The sequence below is a fragment of the Monodelphis domestica genome, chromosome 7, assembly GCF_027887165.1.
Source record: "Monodelphis domestica isolate mMonDom1 chromosome 7, mMonDom1.pri, whole genome shotgun sequence".
NCBI classification, from domain to species: domain Eukaryota; kingdom Metazoa; phylum Chordata; class Mammalia; order Didelphimorphia; family Didelphidae; genus Monodelphis; species Monodelphis domestica.
Window position 1 is genome coordinate 146336887 of NC_077233.1, and position 12853 is coordinate 146349739.

Consider the following 12853-nt stretch of genomic DNA (forward strand, 5'->3'; position numbering starts at 1 on the left):
ACTCTTTTCTAAACTCTTTGTGGTCTCACTTTCAATTTCATCATTCACCTGAAACTAATCTCTGCAAGAACATCAACGTTTTGTTTTGTTTTTTAAATCCTTACTTTCCTGCTTAGAATCAACACTGTGTGTTGGTTTCAAGGCAGAAGAGCAGTAAGGGCTAGGCGATGAGAATTAAGTGACTTGCTCAGGGTCACATAGCCAGGAAGTGTCTGAGGCCACATTTGAACCTAGTACCTCCTGTCTCTATGCCTACTTCTCAATCTCTGGAGTCACCCTAGCTCTATCCCCCTCCCCCCAATGTTTTCTTAATTATCAAATTTTAATGACCTTTTCCTCAATCCTTATCTATCTTGACTCTCATGCACCTTTTGGCATTGTTGATCACTCTTTTCTCCAGGATCCTTTCTTCCTTCTAGGTTTTCATGACAGTTCTCTCCCTATTCTCCTCCTACTCATCTGTCTACTCCTTCTTACTACTTCCTTTGTTTGATCCTTATCTAGGTCACTCTCACTAATCACAGATGTCTACCAAGGATCTGTCATTAGATCTCTACTCATTTTAGACCTTTTCCTTCTGTATTAGAATCTATACTACTTCCAAGACAGAAGAGCAGTGAAGGCCAGGGGTTAAATGACATGCCTCAGGTCACACAGCAAGAAAATGTCTAAGACCAGATTTGAACAGACTCTGTAGGCCTGGCTCTCTATCCAATGAGCCACAATATACTATCTATACTCTTTTATATAGTATAGATATGTTATACATACATATATAGTATATATACTATACTTGTGGGATACTATACTATCTATAGTTCCTCTATACTATCTTGTTTGGTGATCTCATCTGTTCTTATAGATTCAATGAGATCTGAGATTTATTTATCTTGCCCTTACACAATGCTAAAGTTGCCATGAATGATCTTGACCAAGGGGGATAAGCAGTTGGTAGTGCAGGAGGCATTACTGATGATCTTATGGGGATTGTCAAGTTTCTCATGGTTTTGCTTCCATCATAAATGTTGGGGAATCAGCAGAAGGGGCAGAGATAATGACTTGCTTGGCTCTATCCTTCAAATGAGCCCTGGTCTTTTCCATGGTGATAAAGATGCCAGTGGACTCTACAACACACTCAGCTCCAGCATATCCCTATTTAATATTGGGGGGATCCCACTCCTGGAAAATGGTAATGGCTTTTCCATTGATCACCAGCTTTCCATTCTCTGTCTTCACAGTGCCCTTGAACTTAACATGAGTGGAATCATATTAGAACATATAAACCATGTACTTGAGATCAATGAAAGGGTCATTGATGGTCACAACATCTACCCCATTACAACTGAATGCTGCCCTGGTCACCAGGGATCCAATACAATCAAATCTATTGACTCTGACCTTCACCATCTTGTCTCAGAGATGCAATGGCAGTGAATTTGGGAGAAGAGTTGAGAACCTGGATATCTTGAACTGTATATGTCTTATAGATGTTTAAAATTCAACACATCCAAAATAATTATATTTTCCTCCAAAACTTTTACTCTTCTTAACTTCCTTATTACTATTGAGGGAACCATCATTCTCTCAGTTACCTAGGACCACAGCATAGGTGTCATCCTTGATTTTCCATTCTCTATCACTCTTTCCTTCCAACCTGTTGCCAAATCCTGTTGTTACTACTTTTATAACATCTCTTATCTTATGCCTCCATCCCTTCTTTGACATTGCTACCACATGCTTGATTTACTATGATAGCTTTCTAATTGGTGTTTTCCTCAATTATCTCCATATCTAGTCCATCTTCCACTCAGTCTTCTTCCTGAAGTTCAAATCTGTCTATTCAAACCACTATTCAGTCAGTCCCAGAGGCTCCCTATGATTTTAAGGATCAAATATGAAATCATTTGTTTGATTTTTAAAACTCTTCATTACCTTGCCCTTTCCTACCTTTCTAGCCTTCTTACTCTTTACTCCCCTTCATGTACTCTCATGTCAGTGTTTGGCAACACTGTTCTTCTGGTGTTTCTTGCACAAAATATTTCATCTTCTGGTTGTGGAAAGGAAACTGAGACTGAGGAACCATTTTTAGAATGTTGTCAGGAGGGGGAGTGGCAGTTGGAGGAGCAGAAAGGGCTTGTGGGATTGAGAGCTTGGAAAGGGATCTTTGCTCTGTGAACTCGTGAGAGACAGGAGCTAGGACAGGAGCTCGAGATCCCAACCTGTGACGACAAAACCTTGCCTCCATTGCCCTTGCCCTGAAGACAGAAGATCCCTGACATCTTTAGATCATCCATTAAAGAAAGCAAAAGAACAGCAACTGCTGCTGAAGGGTGCTGATCCCTTGAACTTCACAGGTCACCCTGAAGACTCATCCCATCTCTTTACCTTCCCAATAAGGACACTAGTGCCCTGATTAGAATAGGATAGTAAAGCAATTAGAGAGGAAGGAGGAAAAGAGACACTGAAGCCTGAGCCATTTGGCTCGGTTGAAGAAGGAAAAGACGACCTGTAGGGTTTCCTATTCCCACAGACCTATTTCCTACCCACCTCCTTTGTTACTTGAACTATTAAATCAACCTCATTCTGAAGAAACACTCAGTTAGATTCAAGTCATAGCAGTTTAGGAGAAAGAGAGGGTGTTGGGGTAGGCTGACCATTTAGCCTTGGCTAAATAACAAAGAGCCAACAGGGACAGTCAGCCTGCCTGGCAAATAGGGCTTCTAGGGGCTCAGGCACCAGCCAAGTCATGAGGACAAGTGAACTCCATAATTCCCCAGAAGCCTACTTATTGAGATGCAGCCCCTGTTCATCCTTGCTACAACATCAGCTCAGGGGTACCTCTCTCATGGGTTTGAAGTGTGAGGGAAAGGGAGAATTTCACAGATCTCTCAGCCCCAGTGGTTCTCTCTCCTCTACCTCACCAGTCCTCCTTATTCCATCTGTCCTTTCACCTTCTCCATTCCCTGTTCCTACCTATCCATCTTCCCTTTTACCATCATTACATGATTCCTTTCCTTTTCACTGGCTGTTTCCTATATCTGGAAAACATTACCTCCATGGCTCTACTTCCTGCATTCCTTGTGTTCCTTCAAGACTAAACTTAACTTCTAAATTTTATAAGAGGCCTTTCCACTATCCCGCCCACAAAAACCTACCTTCAATTACCCTGAATATAGCTTGTATAAGAACTGTTTTTGCCCTTTTTGTGTGTCCTAGAGCTTAGCATAAGCCTGGCACATAGTAAGCACTTAAATGCTTGTTGACTCGATTTAACAACATTATTCATGAGATTTAATTAGGAATATGAAGTTAGTTGGGAGCTTAGAATCTAGGAAAATCTAGTGATATAGTAGACAGTTGTAAAAAAGTAGGAACTGTTTATATAATTATTGTCTTACAAAAATGAACAATATGGAAATGTTTTACATGATAATACATGTATAACCCAGATTGAATTGCATACTAGCTCCAGGAGGAGGGAGGGAGAGAAAATGGATCATATAACTTTGGAAAACTTATGTGAAAATTTGTTATTACATGTAATTGGTAAAATAAAAATAAGTAAATAAAAGAATGGAATTGACATAAATTTGGTAAAAAAAAATAGGGAAGAGATGGATTATACCAAATTCCTTCAATAATATAAATACATTCTTTATTGCTTTGAGCACAACAGTATTCCATCACCAGCATATACCACAATTTGTTCAGCCATTCCCCAATTGAAGGGCATCCCCTCATTTTCCAATTTTTGCCACCACAAAGAACATAGCTATGAATATTCTTGTACAAGTCTTTTTCCTTATTATCTCTTTGGGGTACAAGCCCAGCAGTGCTATGGCTGGATCAAAGGGCAGACAGTCTTTTAGTGCCCTTTGGGCATAGTTCCAAACTGCCCTTCAGAATGGTTGGATCAATTCACAAGCCCACCAGCAATGCATTAATGTTCCAATTTTGCTCCATCCCCTCCAACATTTATTACTTTCCTTTGCTGTCATTTTAGTCAATATGCTAGGTGTGAGGTGATACCTCAGAGTTGTTTTGATTTGCATTTCTCTGATTATAAGAGATTTAAAACATTTTCTCATGTGCTTATTAATAGTTTTGATTTCTTTATCTGAAAATTGCCTATTCATGTCCCTTGACCATTTGTCAATTGGGGAATGGCTTGATTTTTTGTACAATTGATTTAGCTTCTTATGAATTTGATTAATTAGACCTTTGTTGGAGTTTTTTGTTATAAAGATTTCCCCCCCAATTTGTTGCTTCCCTTCTAATTTTGGTTGCATTCGTTTTGTTTGTACAAAACCTTTTAAATTTAATGTAATCAAAACTATTTATTTTGTATTTTGTAATTTTTTCTAACTCTTGCTTTGTCTTAAAATCTTTCCTTTCCCAAAGATCTGACAAGTATACTATTCTGTGTTCACCTAATTTACTTATAGTTTCCTTCTTTATGTTCAAGTCATTCACTCATTCTGAGTTTATTTTGGTGTAGGGTGTGAGATGTTGATCTAGACTGTAAGATAATTTTAGTGTTTTGACTTAAATCTAAATAATTGGTCACAAGGGATGATTCCCAAATAATAAAATACCCAAGTCAGCTGGGAATTATGGAGATTTTAATTAATATAGAGAGAAAGAATTAAGGAAAGGAGAGAGAGAGAGAGAGAGAGAGAGAGAGAGAGAGAGAGAGAGAGAGAGAGAGAGAGAGAGAGAGAGAATTAATTTAAAGTGCTCTGGCTCAGGCTGAGCCAGACAGTAGTTAAAGGCCTTGGCCAAAATGGCCTCCCTGAGCCTAAGGGAAAGGGAGTCAGTCTGATCACTCACCACCAGACCGTCTCCGTCTCCAAGTTGGGTTCCAGTCCTCCACTGAACTCAATCTCCTGAACTGAGTTCAGAACCTAATTCTCCTCCAAACTGAATTTTAGCCTCCTTTTAAAGAGAATCTTATCTTATGTCACTTCCCCTAAATTTTTACATCTACCAATCACAGTATACGCTTTATCCAGGACCATCCGTTCTTTAGTTCTCACCATTCTTTAGTTCTCACCTTCTCTGGTTAGATTATATCTTTTGAGTACTTCACACTTCTTTGTTAAGCTTACCTTTTGTGAGTTACTTGACCTTTTTGTGATTAATTTAACCTTTATAGGTACTTAATACCCTTTTGTATTAGATCTAAAAATAGACTTAGCTTAAAGTTCTAGCTTCATTATAAGGTATGAGTTAAGTACCTTCATTGTTCAATCAGGAGTTTACAACTTTACCTTCCCTTAAAGTATGTCTAAGTATGGGTAGAGTAATATAAAGTTCCCAAGACATTTCTGATTCTGTTAGACCAAGTATCTCCATTGTTACAATAAGGAAATAGCTAAATCAAATCTTCTAAAGTACAGTCTGAGTAGTTTTTAAAATTCACAAGACCTAATCTTTCCCAACTGTTTTCGAATTTTCTCAGCAGTTTTTGTCAAATAGTGGATTTTTGTCCCCAAAGCTGGGATCTTTGGGTTTATCATAGACTGTCTTGCTGAGGTCACTTTCCCCAAGTCTATTCCACTGATTCTCCCTTCTGTCTCTTAGCCAGTACCATATTGTTTTGATGACCACTGCTTTATAGTACATTTTAAGATCTGGTACTGCTAGGCCACATTCCTTCACATTTTTTTTCATTATTTCCCTTGATATTTTTGATCTTTTGCTTTTCCAAATAAATTTTATTATTGTTTTTTCTAATTCAGTAAAAAAGTTTTTTGGTGGCACCCAATTGCACCAAAGAAGTAAATTAGTTTGGGTAGGATTGTCATTTTTATTATGTTAGCTTGTCCTACTATGTGAACTGGAACAGACCTCCAGGAACTGATACAGAGTGAAAGGAGCAGAACCAAGAGAACAATATACACAAAGACTGATACACTATGGTAAAATCAAATGTAATGGACTTCTCTACTAGTAGCAATGCAATGAACCAGAACAATTTGGAGGTACATATGAGAAAGAACACTATCCACATCCAGAGGAAGAACTGTGGGAAAAGAAACACAGAAGAAAAACAACTGTTTGATCACATGGGTCAATGGGGATATGACTAGGGAAGTAGACTCTAAAAGATCACCCTAGTGCAAATATTAATTATATGGAATTAGGTCTTGATCAATGACACATGTTAAATCCAGTGGAATTGCGCATCAGATATGGGAGGGAGGAGGGGGGAGAGGAGGGAAAGAACATGAGTCTTGTAACCATGGAAAAATATTCTAAATCATCTAATTAAATAAAAATTAAAAAAAATATTCTTATTACCCCTAATTTTACAATTACAACAAAATTTTAAAGTAAAATACTAGTAAAAAGCCTATAGCAACATATGACAAGGATTATATATCATGACCAGGGTGGATTTATATACCAGGAATGCAGAACTGGTTCAGTATTAGGAAAACTATAAACATATCTTGATTATGTAAATATATTTTTAAAGTTTCTGACAAGCTACAACATATACTCCTGTTAAAAACCATTAAAATTATAGAAATATACACAAGTTTCTTTAATATCATAAATATTATCTATTCAAGACTAAGATCTAACATTTTTCATAATGAGATAAACTAGAAGCCTTTTCAAAATAATGAGAGGTAAAGAGAAGTTATTCATTATCACCATTATTATTTGATATAGTGCTAGGCATGCTAGTTCTGGCAATAAAATAAGAAAAGGGGGGGCAGCTGGGTAGCTCAGTGGATTGAGAAGCAGGCCTAGAGACGGGAGGTCAAATCTGGCCTCAGCCACTTCCTAGCTGTGTGACCCTGGGCAAGTCACTTGACCCCCATTGCCTAGCCCTTACCACTCTTCTGCCTTTGGGGCTAATATACAGTATTGACTCTTGTAAAGATTAAAATTTAGGGGAGATGGGGAGACTGAGGCATCTGAGGCAGGTAGAAATTAGTTTCTCTCTGCAAGGAGTATTATATTTTTTAGAGGCTTATTAAAGTTAAGGATTAGAAGAAAATACAGGATAAGAAAAAACACGTGTCTAGGCTAGAGGCCTAGACCTCACCTACATTATGGAAAGAGCCGTGTCTGCTCCAAAACGGAAGTCCAAAAAGAGCCAAGAGCCCCTTCAAAAGCCTTTGAATCAACTTAAATACCTTCTCGATCTCGGCCCAGGTGAGATTACAAGGCATTCTGGGGAAGTGGAGCAAAGGCTCATGGGGATTGTAGTCCTGTGTTCGAGTCTATTTTTTACACTCTAAGATGGAAGGTAAGGGTTTAAAAAAAAATAAGAAAAGGAAGTTGAGAGATTGAGCACAAGCAAAAAGAGAACAATTTTTTTTTGCCTTTTTTCAGATGACATGATGGCTTGCTTAGAGATTCCTAGATATTCAATTGAAAACCTAATTGAGGTTATTGACTTTAACAAAGTAGCAGGATAGAAAATTGTTGTTCAGTCAGATATGACTCTTCATGACCCTATTTGGGGTTCTCTTGGTAAAGATACAGTAATAGTTTTGTATTTTTTTTTCCTCCAACTCATTTTACAGATGAGAAAACTGAAGCCAACAAGGTTAAGTGATTTGCCCAGGGTTATCACATAGCTAGTAAGTATGTAAGATTTAAATTAATATGCAATAACTCCAAGTATTATATTTTATGTTTACTAATAATCACTTGAAGTAGAAAGAAAATAAACTAAAAGAAATAGAAGTTCAAACCTAATTATCTAACAAAAATAAACCCACATGCATAAGTTCTCCTGCCTGCCCAAAAAGCCCACTTCTGCAGCTCCAATCAGGGAAAAAGAGAGAGGGGGGCAGGGTCAGACACAAACTTTATCTCCAAAATGAAAGGACATAATGTGAGAATGAAAGTGGGATGCTGGGATATAGAGTTCTGAGGAACAGATCCTAATTGCACAATTCCCCCTGTGATTCCCATGGAAAATAAGCATGTAGAAATCTCCCAGATTTATATGCCTGGTTTCCCCATGGAATCAGTATACATAACCAACTTATATCTCTAAAAATCTTTAACTAGAGGTACATAAAATATTGCGCTTTTTAAGGGGAAATTACAATAATTTGGAGATAAGAGGGAAATAAAAGAGAAAGAGAACAAAATCAGTGTTAGCTAGGTGCACTGACAAAAAAACAGTTGGGGGCAGGCCCCTTTGACATAAGAGATTACATTCAAAATAAATGTGTTCAACCCCCCACAGTTAAATTTCAGTCCATCCCAAAGTTCATTCTGGATCTTTCAATTCAATCTGTAGTCTCTGCAGGAATCTCCAAGGTGCCTTCTCCAAACAGTTCACTTTCTTGATTTGGGGAGGTAGCAAGTTTCTTATCCTAAAATTACTCTCAAACAAGAAAAATTTTCATAAATCTAGAAGTTTATGACAAAAATACAATCCGCCCTGAGGAAGGTGTTGCTCAACACATGGATCACCCTGGGCTACATGGCTGAGTTATGAGATATGTGAATCAATTGTTAAAAGGAAGTCAGAAACATTGAAAACAGACAAATAGAAAAAAAGAATAAAAATAAAAATTAAATAATATATAAAAATTCAGAATAAGTAAGAATAAGCCCATTATACGTCCTAGAATCAGGGCCCAATAAAGTGATTTATGTCCCACAATGCCTGTAGGATCATTGCAGCAATATGCACTTACCCAATCAGCAGCCAGGACTACAGAAAATTGCCACACTATGAAGGAGAAAGAAAAAGGACTAGATTTTGAAGCAGAAGGGAAATATTATTCCCTGGTCTGATTTTACTTTCACTTACAGGGATAGGGGAACCAAACTATCTATATGAGGTATATAAAATACTATATGAGGTATTTTGTCTGAATCTTGCATGGGAAAATCCTTTGTCTAATGTTGTCAAATTATTCCTCAAACCCAAAAACAAGTCCTCTGTCTTGGCGCAGATTCTCATCAATCCCACCAGGATTGGTTGGTCTCCTTGACCTTGTGCTCCTGAGCACTGTGCAGTGGCTCTTTTGTGATTCCTTCTCCTGGAATAAGATACAATCATTAATCAAAGTCCCATAATATTTAACAATCAATGGCAAGTTTCCATAGTCTAAAGCTTTTGGGTATGCATAGACATTAGGCCTAATGGACATTTTAAACTATCCTAGTGCAAAATTAAAAAAAAAAACATTAATACTGGTAACATGTACTACAAGTACAAAAAATAAGAGAGGGAAGAAAACTCAAATACTCTATTGCATATAAGGAAAAATAACAATAAAAAAATACATATATGTATGTATATGTATATAGTTCACAATCAGTGACATACTGTGTTTGCCAAGGAGAGGTGTAATAAAAAGGTTTCTCATCCAAAAATGAGATCCATTTGTACATCATTTTCACTAAAATAATAGCTTTGTAAAAAACAGTAGTACAGTAGCTTTATGCACATTCAAAGAAGTACCAAAATTCCCCCAAACCATAAGAGCTCATAAATTCTACAAAGATTACTGATACAGGTTGTAACCAGTTTGATGGAGTACATTCATCATCTATGTGACAATTAGCAAAGGCAAAAAGTCACAAAAGGCTGTATAGGCAATATGTGACCTCATTGGATCTGGTGACAAACCCAATATCCAGGAGGACTTATGGCCAAGCCATGGGACAGGTTTGCCCAACTTGACTATGGGCTTTTACAATGGTATTATCTCCAGTCCAAGTATAGGACAGTACAAATAAAGATAGTAGGACTGTGCAAATAAAAACAGTGTAACAGAACATATAGCTAATAGCCAAAACACAGTAACTTAAAGGAACATGGTGTAACCAAATATATTCAATTAAATCAAAAAGTGAACTTAACAAACAAAACTAAATCTTAAAACAAACAATCAGGAAATACAATAAGCGTGATAGGATACAGTCACTCAGTGTCACTAGAAGGTGCTCTCTTTACATGAGAGCAATGAATCCAAGAGTCCTTTTCTCCAATTTTGATAGCTATTGGAGTGGTTAAGAGGACTTGGAATGGACCTTCCCAGGCAGGCTGAGTTCCTCCAGTGTGCTAGAAGTTCTTTATATATACCTTGTCTCCTGGGTGTAGGTCATGGAACAAGAAGTCTATAGCACCTGCTTATACGGCAGCTCCAGATTAATGGAGTTCTCACAATTTGATTTGCAAGGCCTGTATATATATGAGGCAATAGAAGTATCTCCCCTTAGTAATGATGCATATGCAGGAGAGAAAGGCTTAGTCTGTATAGGGGGATGTCTAAAAAGCATCTCAAATGGTGAGATGTGTAAATTTCCCCTGGGCCTGCTTCTAAGATAAAATAGGGCCAGAGGGAGTGTTTTAGGTCATTTTAAATGAGTCTTCATGCACAATTTGCTAATCATAGTTTTAAGATCTTTATTCATTCTCTCAACTTGGCCTGAACTCTGGGAATGGTATGGTACATGGAATTTGGGAGTTATCCCCAAATAGGAATATATCTGAGATAAAACTGAATCAGTAAAATGAGTTACCCTGTCTGAATCAATATGTGCAGGCAGGCCAAAGCAAGGAATAATCTCTTTTAAGAGCACCTTGGCAACAAAAATCACTGTGACTCAGGGGGTAGGAAACATTTCCGGCCATCTGGTCATTTGATTCACTATGACTAGACAAAATTTATACCATCCTACCTTTGGCATAGTGATAAAGTGAATTTTTAGGTATTCAAAAGGTGTGTAAGACAGAGGGCACCCACTAAAACCTTTGCCACAAAAGGAGTGCTGATTGAATGCTTGGCAGGTAGGGCAGGCTATACACACTTTAGAGGCTATGGTAGTTATGCTAGGGGCTATCCATACTCTTTTAACAGAGTCCACAATTCCCTGGGTACCAAAGTGACTATTTTTGTGAATGGATTGGCAAATTTGGTGATTAAAATTTCTAGAGAGCATGGGTTTTCCTTCAGATGACACCTAAATTCAATTTATCTGTTTAGTCTTAAATTTTTGCTTCCATTTTCCCACTTCTTGTACATTATAAGAAAGGGATAAATTTAAGTCATCAATAGTTGCCAATGTTAAAATTAAATCAGGCCCTTCTAAGGCTGTTAGCTTTGCAGCAGTATTTGCCTGGTCATTCCCTCTAGAGACAGGGTCAGTTCCACCTGTATGGGCAGAGCAATGAACTACAGCTAGGGCTTCAGGGAGATGAAGGGAATAAAGGACTTCATTAATTATTTTATGCATTTGCTACACATTTTCCAGTTGATGCTAAAAATCCCCTTTGAAGCCATAGCATACCCACCACATGACATATTCCAAATGCATATCTAGAGTCTATATAAATTGCTACCTTCTTACCTTTGGCAATTATACAGGCATGCTTCAGATCTATCAGTTCTGCACCTTGAGCACTTCTACTTGAGTGCAGTTGTGAATCTTAAAAACTACTCAGACTGTATTTTAGAAGATTTGGTTAAGCTATTCCCTTAATGTAACAATGGAGATACTTGGTCTAACAAGAATCAGGAATATGTTGGGAACTTTTAAAATTACTCCACCCTACTCAGACAGTGCCTTAGGGGAAGATAAAGTTGTAAACTCCTGATTGAACAATGAAAGTCCCCAACTCATACCTTATAGTAAAGCTAGAACCTTAAGCTAGGTCTATTTTTAGATCTAATACTAAAAGGTGTTAAGTACCTGTAAAGGTTAAATTAATACCTAAAAAGGTCAAATAACTTACAAAAGGCAAGCTTAACAAAGAGATGTGAAGTACTCAGAAGATTTAATCTAACCAGAGAAGGTGAAAACCAAAGAAGGTGAAAACTAAGAAAGGGCAGTCCTGGAAAAAAGCGTCTACTGTGATTGGTAGATGTGAAAATTTAGAGGAGGTGACATAAGAGAAAAATCTCTTTAAAAAGGAGGTGAAGGAACAGTTCAGGGACAATTGAATTCAGTTTGGAGAAGAATTTCAGTTTGGAGTGGAAGAACCCAGCTCGGAGATGGTCTTGTGGTGAGTGATCAGACTGACTCCCTTTCCCTTAGGCTCAGGGAGGCCATTTTGGCCAAGGCCTTTAACTACTGTCTGGCTCAGCCTGAGCCAGAGCAGTTTAAATTAATTCTCTCTCTCTCTCTCTCTCTCTCCCCCTTAATTCCTTCTTTCTTTATTAATTAAAATCTCCATAAATCTCAGCTGACTTGGGTATTTATTTTTATATTTGAGAATTTCCCATGGCAACTACTTACTTAGATTTTAAGTCAAAACACTAAAATTATCCTTACAGTTTTGGCATTTACACAGTGAAGCTGACCACAGAGTGACAAATTCTGTGACTATAGCATCTCCACTGTATATGCCATCCCTCATGAAAGAAGAGCCATTGATGAATAAGTCTAAGTCTGAATTATCTAAAGGAGTATCCAGGAGATTATCTTGAGGCTTCTCAGCCATGGACACTAAAGATTCACAACTGTGAAATGGTTCTCCTGAGACTGGTAAATCAGGAATCAAGGTTGCAGGATTTAGAACTGTACAGCATTGTAAGGTAATATTCTTTTTTTTTTTTTTAAACCCTTACCTTCCATCTTGGAGTCAATACTGTGTATTGGCTCCAAGGCAGAAGAGTGGTAAGGGCTAGGCAATGGGGGTCAAGTGACTTGCCCAGGGTCACACAGCTAGGAAGTGGCTGAGGCCAGATTTGAACCTAGGACCTCCCATCTGTAGGCCTGGCTCTCAATCCACTGAGCTACCCAGCTGCCCCTGTAAGGTAATATTTTCATAGCCTAACAAGGTCACCTTGTGCCTAGTAAGTCTTTGATCAGAAAATGCCTGTGTTCTATGTCTTAGCAACAATGCTTCAACTTTATGTTG